The sequence below is a fragment of the Haemaphysalis longicornis genome, unplaced genomic scaffold, assembly GCF_048455015.1.
Source record: "Haemaphysalis longicornis isolate Haplotype H1 unplaced genomic scaffold, Haemaphysalis longicornis Haplotype H1 scaffold_8, whole genome shotgun sequence".
In the NCBI taxonomy this organism is placed as follows: Eukaryota; Metazoa; Arthropoda; class Arachnida; order Ixodida; family Ixodidae; genus Haemaphysalis; species Haemaphysalis longicornis.
This window is the reverse complement of record NW_027526445.1, coordinates 24,337,360-24,346,262: the sequence shown is the minus strand read 5'-3', so window position 1 is coordinate 24,346,262 and position 8,903 is coordinate 24,337,360.

Here is an 8,903-nt window from a genome sequence, read left to right as displayed (position 1 = left end):
CCTGCTCAAGTTTCAACGGGCAAGAGAGAAAGGAAAGCGGACACGGCGCTTTGCAAAAAACGAAAGTTCGACAAGTTTTATATTGTCTATAAACACTTGCACAGACTCTCGCAAATTACCACTAGAAAAAATAAACTAAAAGGGTACAAGACCAACCCTACTCCGCTTGCAAGTATTGTGGGTAACACCATTAAAGACCAAGCAGACGCTCTCGGCAAACATTTTGAACACGTATTCACTTCCGCCCATTACACACAAACATTTTTACAGCACAAGAAAGCAGCTAAGAGCCAGCCCCTTTGTGTGAACCAATGCTCAAGTGAGGGATGCAATGCCCACTTAGGATGCCCAAACTTATTACTGTAGTGTCGACATGTGGCAAGTCAGCCCCTGGAGGAAAACAAATTCCGGGGAAAACAGCACGCAAGCAGCCACGCCACGGGCGATATCCGGGCTGTTGTTGAAGTTAGATGCTGGCCGACGCTGGGCACTCCTCGCGGGGCGCACGCTCATGGGTGCTCGGTATTTTTGACGAGCTGCACACGTGGTGAGAGCCCATGCGCAAGCCAGTGCGACGCCGGGCATACCTTGCGAGGCGCACACCCAGGTGCGCTTGGCAGGACTGAGTTTTCCGTAATGCTCGATAGCGGAAGTAAAAGCCAGAATAGCTCTGATATGAAAACAAAAGACGTGTTAAAAACGGCGTAGAAGGCATTCGAGATAAACAAGTTTTGTCCAAATAGACAGCACGCTAGCAGTGTGAGAGCAGATGAATTGAACTGAATTGAGCATTCATTGCATTCATTACAGAAGGAGCGAAAGGGAAGTCGCGCAGCGTGAAAGCAAGAGTGAGAGGAAAAGAAGTTAACCGGCGGGTGGCAGAAGACTAACCTTGTTCAACGACATTTCTGGTTGTCACCTACACAAACGTCTGGGTCACAACGCATGTTTCCAATCATGAAACGTTACCCTTATTATACTCCTTTTTGAGTTCCCCGAAGGGTTCCTTTGAGATGCTTATTAATACAAGAGTATTTGGTCTGCATTTGGCCCCGGAACTAAGATCAATCTTTTCAGTAACAGGTGGGAAGAGCGTTTAAATATAGTTAAATGCTCTTCCCAGCTATCACTCAATAAATCGACCCTATTGACTCCAGATTGAAAAAAAAGATGTCCCTGCGTTTGTGCAGCCGCCGCTTTTCATAGGGGTGATTTCCCGTGCAAGCCGGTGAACATCGCAAGCGTTGTAGACTCCCACACAAGGCCGAGTGCCAGGCCGGGGTGTCGCTTATACCTATTTTACCGTTAGGTGCCCCTCGCCACCAAGGCAAACGAAAGCCACTGGTGCCTTTATGAAGAAGGGAGCGCATTCCCCAGTGGTCATAATTACATTCAAGCTCTCCAATTATGCATCTGCTCGAATTGGCGTTTGACAATCTGACATTGGCTGAAATGCAATCACCTTCTCCATCTTGTGGATAGGTAAAAACCACTGATGCCCCATCAGTGTAATCATCCTCATTCTCCGCAGAGTGGCCTGCATTGCCTGGAACAGAGTAAAGAAGCTGTAAACCACTTCTGCAGTCAGGTGCCAAGCGATATCAAGAAGGTGCAGCTTTCTGCCCCTGTCTTTGTATACCTCACTCTGTGTAGCGTCTTTCTTAGCGTAGTTTACCCCATGTGAGAAAATTCAATAACTCACCCAACAACAAGCCCTTCTAAACCATATAAATAAAATACAAAAAAAATTCAAATGAATGTGGTAGGTCTGATTGAAGTCATACTCATAGTACATAAATGAAAGAAATGTGATCAAAAACACCATAGCGCACTAGCTCAGACGTCAACCTATCATATCAATAGAATTTACCCCCTTTTATCGCAGTGGAGAACTACATAAACCATATCTCGTAGACCTTACGGTGCTCACGGCTCGCAAGGTCAGACGGATGAAAAATGCTCCATACATTTACAAAAACTGCATCACCATCTAGTGGAATGACTATAAAATAACGATGTTTTCTGTAATGCTTGAAAAGCATCGCTCTAGATATTTGCATAATATTGTGAGGTCAAACACAACGCTACGAGCTATGAATTCATTTAAATGAAGTGGGAATTAACTTCCCTGTGGGCGTTTATGGGTTAGAAACAATACCTGACTGATGTTATATTGCAGCGTTCCTTTCTTATAAATCATGAATGCTTGATTTTGCAAAAGCTTATGAAATACTACATCAAATGTAGAAAACCGTCGCATGTTGTTGCCCGCGCCAACTGGCGGCATTTAAAAAAAATGGCGACACTTACGAAAGGTTCCACTATATTGGTTCCACGTCCCGCTTAGAACGCACGTGACGTAATGAAATGTGGTTCTATAAACGTTGAAGTAGGGCGCCTCGTTTCCCGCACGACTCCGCCGTTCAGCAGCGCTGGCGTAGAAGCCTTCGAGCGGGAGCAGTGGAACGCGGTAAATTTAAAGTAACTTGAGCCAACCTCTAGCGTGTTTATTTTGAGAGGAGTGCGACGGGAGACGAACAGCACAATAGGTGAGCTGGAAAGCGAAGGGAGGCAGTTAATTGTCAAATGTCGACGGAAGACTATCTTCTTTTGTCGATTTTTGCAACAAAACCAGACGATAAGCGGCCACTTTTTGGTTCTGGGTTAGCATGTTGGCTGAAAGCTGTTTTAATTTCGGGTGTGTTTCCTGGAATTCTACTGCACATATTATGAAGCGGTACGACAGGATATTCAAACGAAGATGGTATTGGCTGACTTGCGCCGTCATTGCCTGCGTACAGTGAGACGCCTTCAGGAAAAGCCAAATTTATCTGTGTGCTGTAATGATGATGACAATAATAATGATGATGATGGCCGCTTGAAGTGTTTGTCAGGGACCTAGTCCACTAGGAGTAACTCGCCAGAGATAACGTATTAGGTGTGCCCCTGTTCTGCGGTGTAAGTAGATTGTTCGAGCCACCAGTCCATAGCTGGCGCATGTGCGTGCGCAAAAGCGTCGCCCTAAATTATGCAAGATTGGGAGCCCATCAACCCACTCCCTGGCATTGTGTCACATCGTAGCTGCGGTCGTTTGGTCTGGACGAGCAGTTCACCATCGAGCACGGCATAGGAAGGCCGTGGTGGTTCGCTCCGCGGAGGAGTGCCCAGGGAAGCCTTCAACAACGCACACGTTCCCTGTAAATGAAATGACTGCCAGGAGAACCCATCGGGTGCATGCAGAAGCAGATGCAGTGAAGCAGCCAGGTATGGGCCAATTGTTTTACTGGTGAAGGATTAAACAATCAACAATAGTTGAGTGAAAATATTCGTTTGTCATATAAGCAGGAAGACATTCTTCCGCGAATCTCATTCACTGCGCGGCACCTCTTAACTGTCCGGTAGTCGCCACACGTTTGCTATAACACGCAACTAGCCTGAAACGCCATGCAGCGCTACCTGACCTTGTTTACCATGAGATATCACGTCAAATTGATCTTGTTCGTGCAATACGTGCAATGTGCCATAAATGGCTTTATATATAACGTCACAAGTATCGTAAGGTACCTCTCTATCTAAACAAACCTCCTTCTGTCATTGTACTTCCCCTTCTTCTGTCCTGGTCCACCGCCGAAAATGTCGGTCTTATCTTGCTCAATTACCCGGACTCACCCACGACCAAAATAGTGCCAGGGAAACTATTCCCGACCTATCATTTTTAGCCCGAAATCTGCATGTCATGTGGACTTCAGCTGACAAAAATTTGGGTTCTCATAACGACATTATTGAACTAAGAATAAGGAATCAGCCATTCAATGCCACACCTTCTGTGGCAAAAATCATTACTTAAGAAGCCTTCCGAAAGGCTGCCTCCTCCCGTGTAATTGGTACCGCTCAACCACTTGGCAACTGGATGGACGATCTCATGAAAACAGTACGGGCACACACCAAAAGCATCGACACATCCTCTCAAACGCCCCGTGTCAACGCCAAACTTATTCATTGAAGGGGAACGTCAAACCCTAACAAAGCCATGCATCCGACAACGCGACGATAGCGGACTTCCTCATAAAATTACCACAATAAATGAAACAGCCACTGAATATGCCAAGCAACTATTAAAAAGGATGGGCTTCAGCTATGCGATAGTCTCGAAGACACCCTAAGAACACTTAAAACTTGGTGTTAACTCCGATATCGGATCGACCCCCTACCTGGCAGGATTGAATCTAAGAATCTTAACAGCACGATTCGGACCATACATTCGTTTCAAGGTTTCGCAAAGGCCCTTCTACTATGCTCAACAGATACACATTTAGTACACCCATACACAAAGACCTACTGAATGTTTTATTGGACTGGTATTTTAACAATTAAAATTGGAATCAGATCTACTAGAATGCACGAAAAGTACCGCTCCCGGGCCGAACCACGTGACCTCTTGCGAATCTGTACTGCAACTGTCTGGACAACCTACTTCGCCATATTAATGCCCATAGGGCCTCTGATCGCCTTCCTCCCCAATGGAAGAACGCCGAGGTACGATTCATACCTAAGCCCAACAAATCACCTCATCTAGACTACCTGCTTCTAATATCCCTGACATCTTGTGTTTATAAGCTGGTAGAACGACTTATTTGGAGACGTCTACAACCATTTGTTTACAGTCTACTATTCCCCGCTAACATGTGTGGGTTCCGCAAACGCCTCAGTACCCACGACATCCTCCTTTGTTTGAAGCAAGAACTCTTTGCGGAGGCTACGCGTAACTCTCCGCGGGCCATTTTAGCACTTCACCTAAAACCTGCTTTCGATAACGTTTTACATTCAGCTATTCTGTTCCGGCTCAACAAGACTGGATGTAGCCTACGCCTCCACTACTGATGGTATAACCAAATGCCAGGCTACCAATAAGGTTGGCAATCGCACGTCAGATCGTATATCCCTTGGTGATCGACGCACGCTGAAATGTACTATATTTTCTCCCATCTCTTCAATCCGGTCTTAGTCGACTTTCCCGATTCACTGGATACCATCTTCAAAAACCTTCATGCTCTATTCGCCGATGACATGACCGTATGAACTTATACTGACTCTAAGCAAAATACAAGATAGTCTGCAAGAAGCCCCTACATTGTGCAGCCTTACACAACGCTTGTGGGTCTTCAATGCACAAATCAGAAATCGGAACTAATAATTCCACGCAAGCACCCACAAGCTCTAAATAAAACCATTTGCTTACATTTTGACACCCTGGACACCAAGCCCAGCTCTTCAATCAATGTTCTTATTATCATGATACAAGCAAACGCATGAGACGATCTGAACTTATCCACACTATTCAATGCCTTCATTGAAATATCACACATGTTCTCACGCATCTCTAACCGCCATCGGGGAATAAATTGGCACGATTTGATAAGGCTGATTCAGGCATTTCTAATCTCTAGAGTTACATCTGTTGCTCAATTAACTCTGCCTCACCAAAGGAGACTAGAACTTCCTTCAGAGGCTCATATGCAAGGCATTCAAACAAGGATTGCGCCTACCTATGAACACCTCTATTTAGCGGCGACTTGAAATAGGCCTTCATACCACAGTTTCAAAGTTAATTGAAGGCCACCTTGCCAGCAATCGTGTCCTGCTCACTCAGACATAAGCGGACATTGCGTTAATCAAACACGTTCGGCTGACGCACCCAGCGCCTCTTGATGCTGTACTTGTCGTTACCGAGTCTTGGATATCTGCTGTACGTGTGCGCCCCGTACCAACGAACATGCACCCTTATCTCCACCCAAGGAGATTACGGAGTGAAGCCCGCTAGAAATTTTATGGCAACTGTCCGGACGTTGCGTTTAGAGACAATAGCTCTTATCCTAGGGGGCACCACAAAGTTGCAACTGCCACTCCCAAACAAGCCCTGACAACCTGGGCTTCAGTTATTACAACATCCACACAGATTGCTTAAGAAGTGACGATTGCAGTCGCATTCATTGCCATGACAAGCGCGGTTATCTCAGCTGACTTTCAGGCTGCCTGTCGGAGCCTCTTGGCGGGGAGGGTGGCTCCACCAACTTTTCACCTCCTCTCGGAACATGAGCCACAAAGCAACGTCACTGTCGTCTGGCCACTAACCCACTGTAGCTAGAGTAGAGGGCAATAATTTTGCCCATCAGGCAGCCTTCGCACTCTCTTCCAGGCAGCTGAAGAAAAAGCGGAGACCATCTTATTGGTCACATTTCACGATATTTGACAGTTATACCCACTCGACCGATTGCTTTTCCCGCTAGCTCACAACAAGCTCTCTTAATCAGAAAAAACCACTCTTCGTTTCATCCAAACGAATACCTTTATCCATTCAATTATTTTAGACTAGATGTTTCCCGCTTACTTTGCCTTGAATGGGCTTTTTGCTCTGGGCCGGGCATGCTAGACCACATTTCATTAAATTGTGCACATAACCACGACCTCTTACCCTTCCGTTTGCTTCTGAAATCCAGAAACTTCTGCATCTGTCTCTCGGTGATCACTTAGATTCCCAGTTTAGGTAACCACTCCTATATTATGGCCCATTAAATGGACACTGAAGTGAATTTTTCAAGCTCCTGTTTTTGGTTGCACTGCATAGACTGGCTCAAATTAACACACTTTTCATCGGTTATCCGGTTGATAAGTCGGTAATTATTTTATAAAGCGCGAAAGAAGACCAACTACTATGCGGGGTCTGCGGCGGCCGCACCAACTAAAGGCTGTGAAGACGGGATGAGATGCACCTTGATTGGATGTTGTTCAAGAGTTCCATTCAAACAAGTTTCTGTTTCGCTTCTGTAAAGAAACGTGCTTGAGAACCTTCGGCATTGTTGAATGGGCTTTCTCGATATCTCAGTAATCGTCGTACAGCGCTTCTACCATGTTGTCGGCTTTAAAATGCCTAAGACAAGCCTTCCAGGACGGATTGGAATCGTAGCAATCACTAGCCGAGGCCAACGGCGTGGATGAACGCCATCCGCGTCCGCGCAGTCGCTCAAATGCAATGCGCTTTCCCCCATGTTTGGAGCTTGTCTCACTCATGCCTGTATCGTAAAAAGCGTGTTCGTGCCAGGCCAAGAGTCTATTGATCCTGGCCTGTGCCCACGGCCCGCAAGCAGTCGGTGATTAAGGCAACAGCACGCCAACGAGACCACGCTAGAGCGTCAGTGTTAGCCTGCGCGCGTTGTGTGAACTAGTTCGGGGAGCAGTGAACGGCACAGCGAGGCCAGCATTGGAAATATAAGGTACATAATGTATAACCAGTTTACACTTTTATTTATTTCAGCATTTCAAGCAGCTGAGTTGACTATTTGTTGTATAGGGCTTGTGCAGTAAGCGCCCCCAAACTTCCACAACACATCACGTGTAGCAATTCTATTTCTTAGACGGAAAAAATTTCCCACATGTGTGGTCGTGCTTCTAACCGCTGCGCTTGTTTACCCAGCGCAAAAAAAGTTCTTCCTGCTCTCTTGTTTTACGCTGTACGGTAAACGATTCAGTTGATTTTATTTGCTTAGTGTCTATATTGACTTCGCTGATTCTTCTCCTGCCTTCAAATGGCATTAGATTTTCTACTAGCATACCAGTCAGAGAAGCGTCGCATGTGCGCTTGTGCAGCACTTGTGTGGAGCGACCTGGACCTGGAGCTTTGTACAGTGTACAGACTAACAAAGTAAAGAAAGGCACATTCTTCCACGTACAAACTTGTCGTGGCATAGTTTCAACTTAGCGAACGAACTGCGAGGACTCACCGGCGGCGGGCGGACTAAGCGCTGGGTCGACTGACTCTTTCGGAAGGTGGACGAGCCGTCCAGAAGAGAGTCAAGCAAAGTCATCTCGTCCTGACGTCACACGAAAACGGCAACAAGGAAAATGGGCCAGGATGCAGGGAGAACAGCATATTGAGTTTGATTTTTGTATTAAATAAATTGTGTCCTTTTATGTTTCATACTACTTTTCTACTAAATAAATTGTGTCCCTTTACGATTTTTTACAACTACTTCCACGAGCAGAGGCAAAAGCACAAGTATCCATTGTAATTGCTTACGTTAACTGCGAACCAATAATGTGCTTCTTCGTGTGTGAGAATGTCGGGCAGTATTTTGCGTGTTTCCAAGTAGACCTGGCCCGAAAACGAAACTAAAATTCCAGTTCTAGTGCCGGCGTCGAATTTTGTAAAAAAATGTTCGTGGCCATTGAACTGGGAGAGAAGGTCCTGTACAACGTTGTACAATGGTGTACAACACTGCACCATTTCTTCGTTTGCAAAGCAACCAAGTTCGTCGTTGCACACATTTTTTTCCAGTATTCTGGCGCTTCCTGGAACGTGCGTGGTTTTTGGGGGGGCCACGTAAAGAACGCATCCGTGGGGTTATAGTGAATACGCCTATACGAAGGTGTATACCTTGGGACGGACCGCTGACAACGAACACGGCTGCACCCGAAATAAGTGTTTGCTTACCTCATGTAAAGAGGAGTAGATTACGCTTGGGTTAGGCTAATGAGTCGCACACAGTGGCCTACGCACACACAGTTCTGTTCGTTCTGGACAGAAAAAAAGTGGTGCACTCGTCGTTTGGCTCCGGGCACGTGTTTGCACCAAACTAAAAGTTGAATTTTAGTTCCGTTTTTGGGTCATATCTCCTTGAAGCCTACCCAAAAACTTTCCGGACATTCTCACTCATAAAGAACCACATGAATGGTTCGCACTTGGCCTAACCAATTACATTAGAAATTTATCGTGTGATCTGTGGTAGTGGTGGTAGTAGTAGAAAGGTTTATTGAGTCATAAAGTAGCAGTGGTTACCTATTTTGGGAATCCAAGTGATGACCGCGCAACAGATGCCCTTGATGCCAGAAAGTTGCTGGACGTAGAG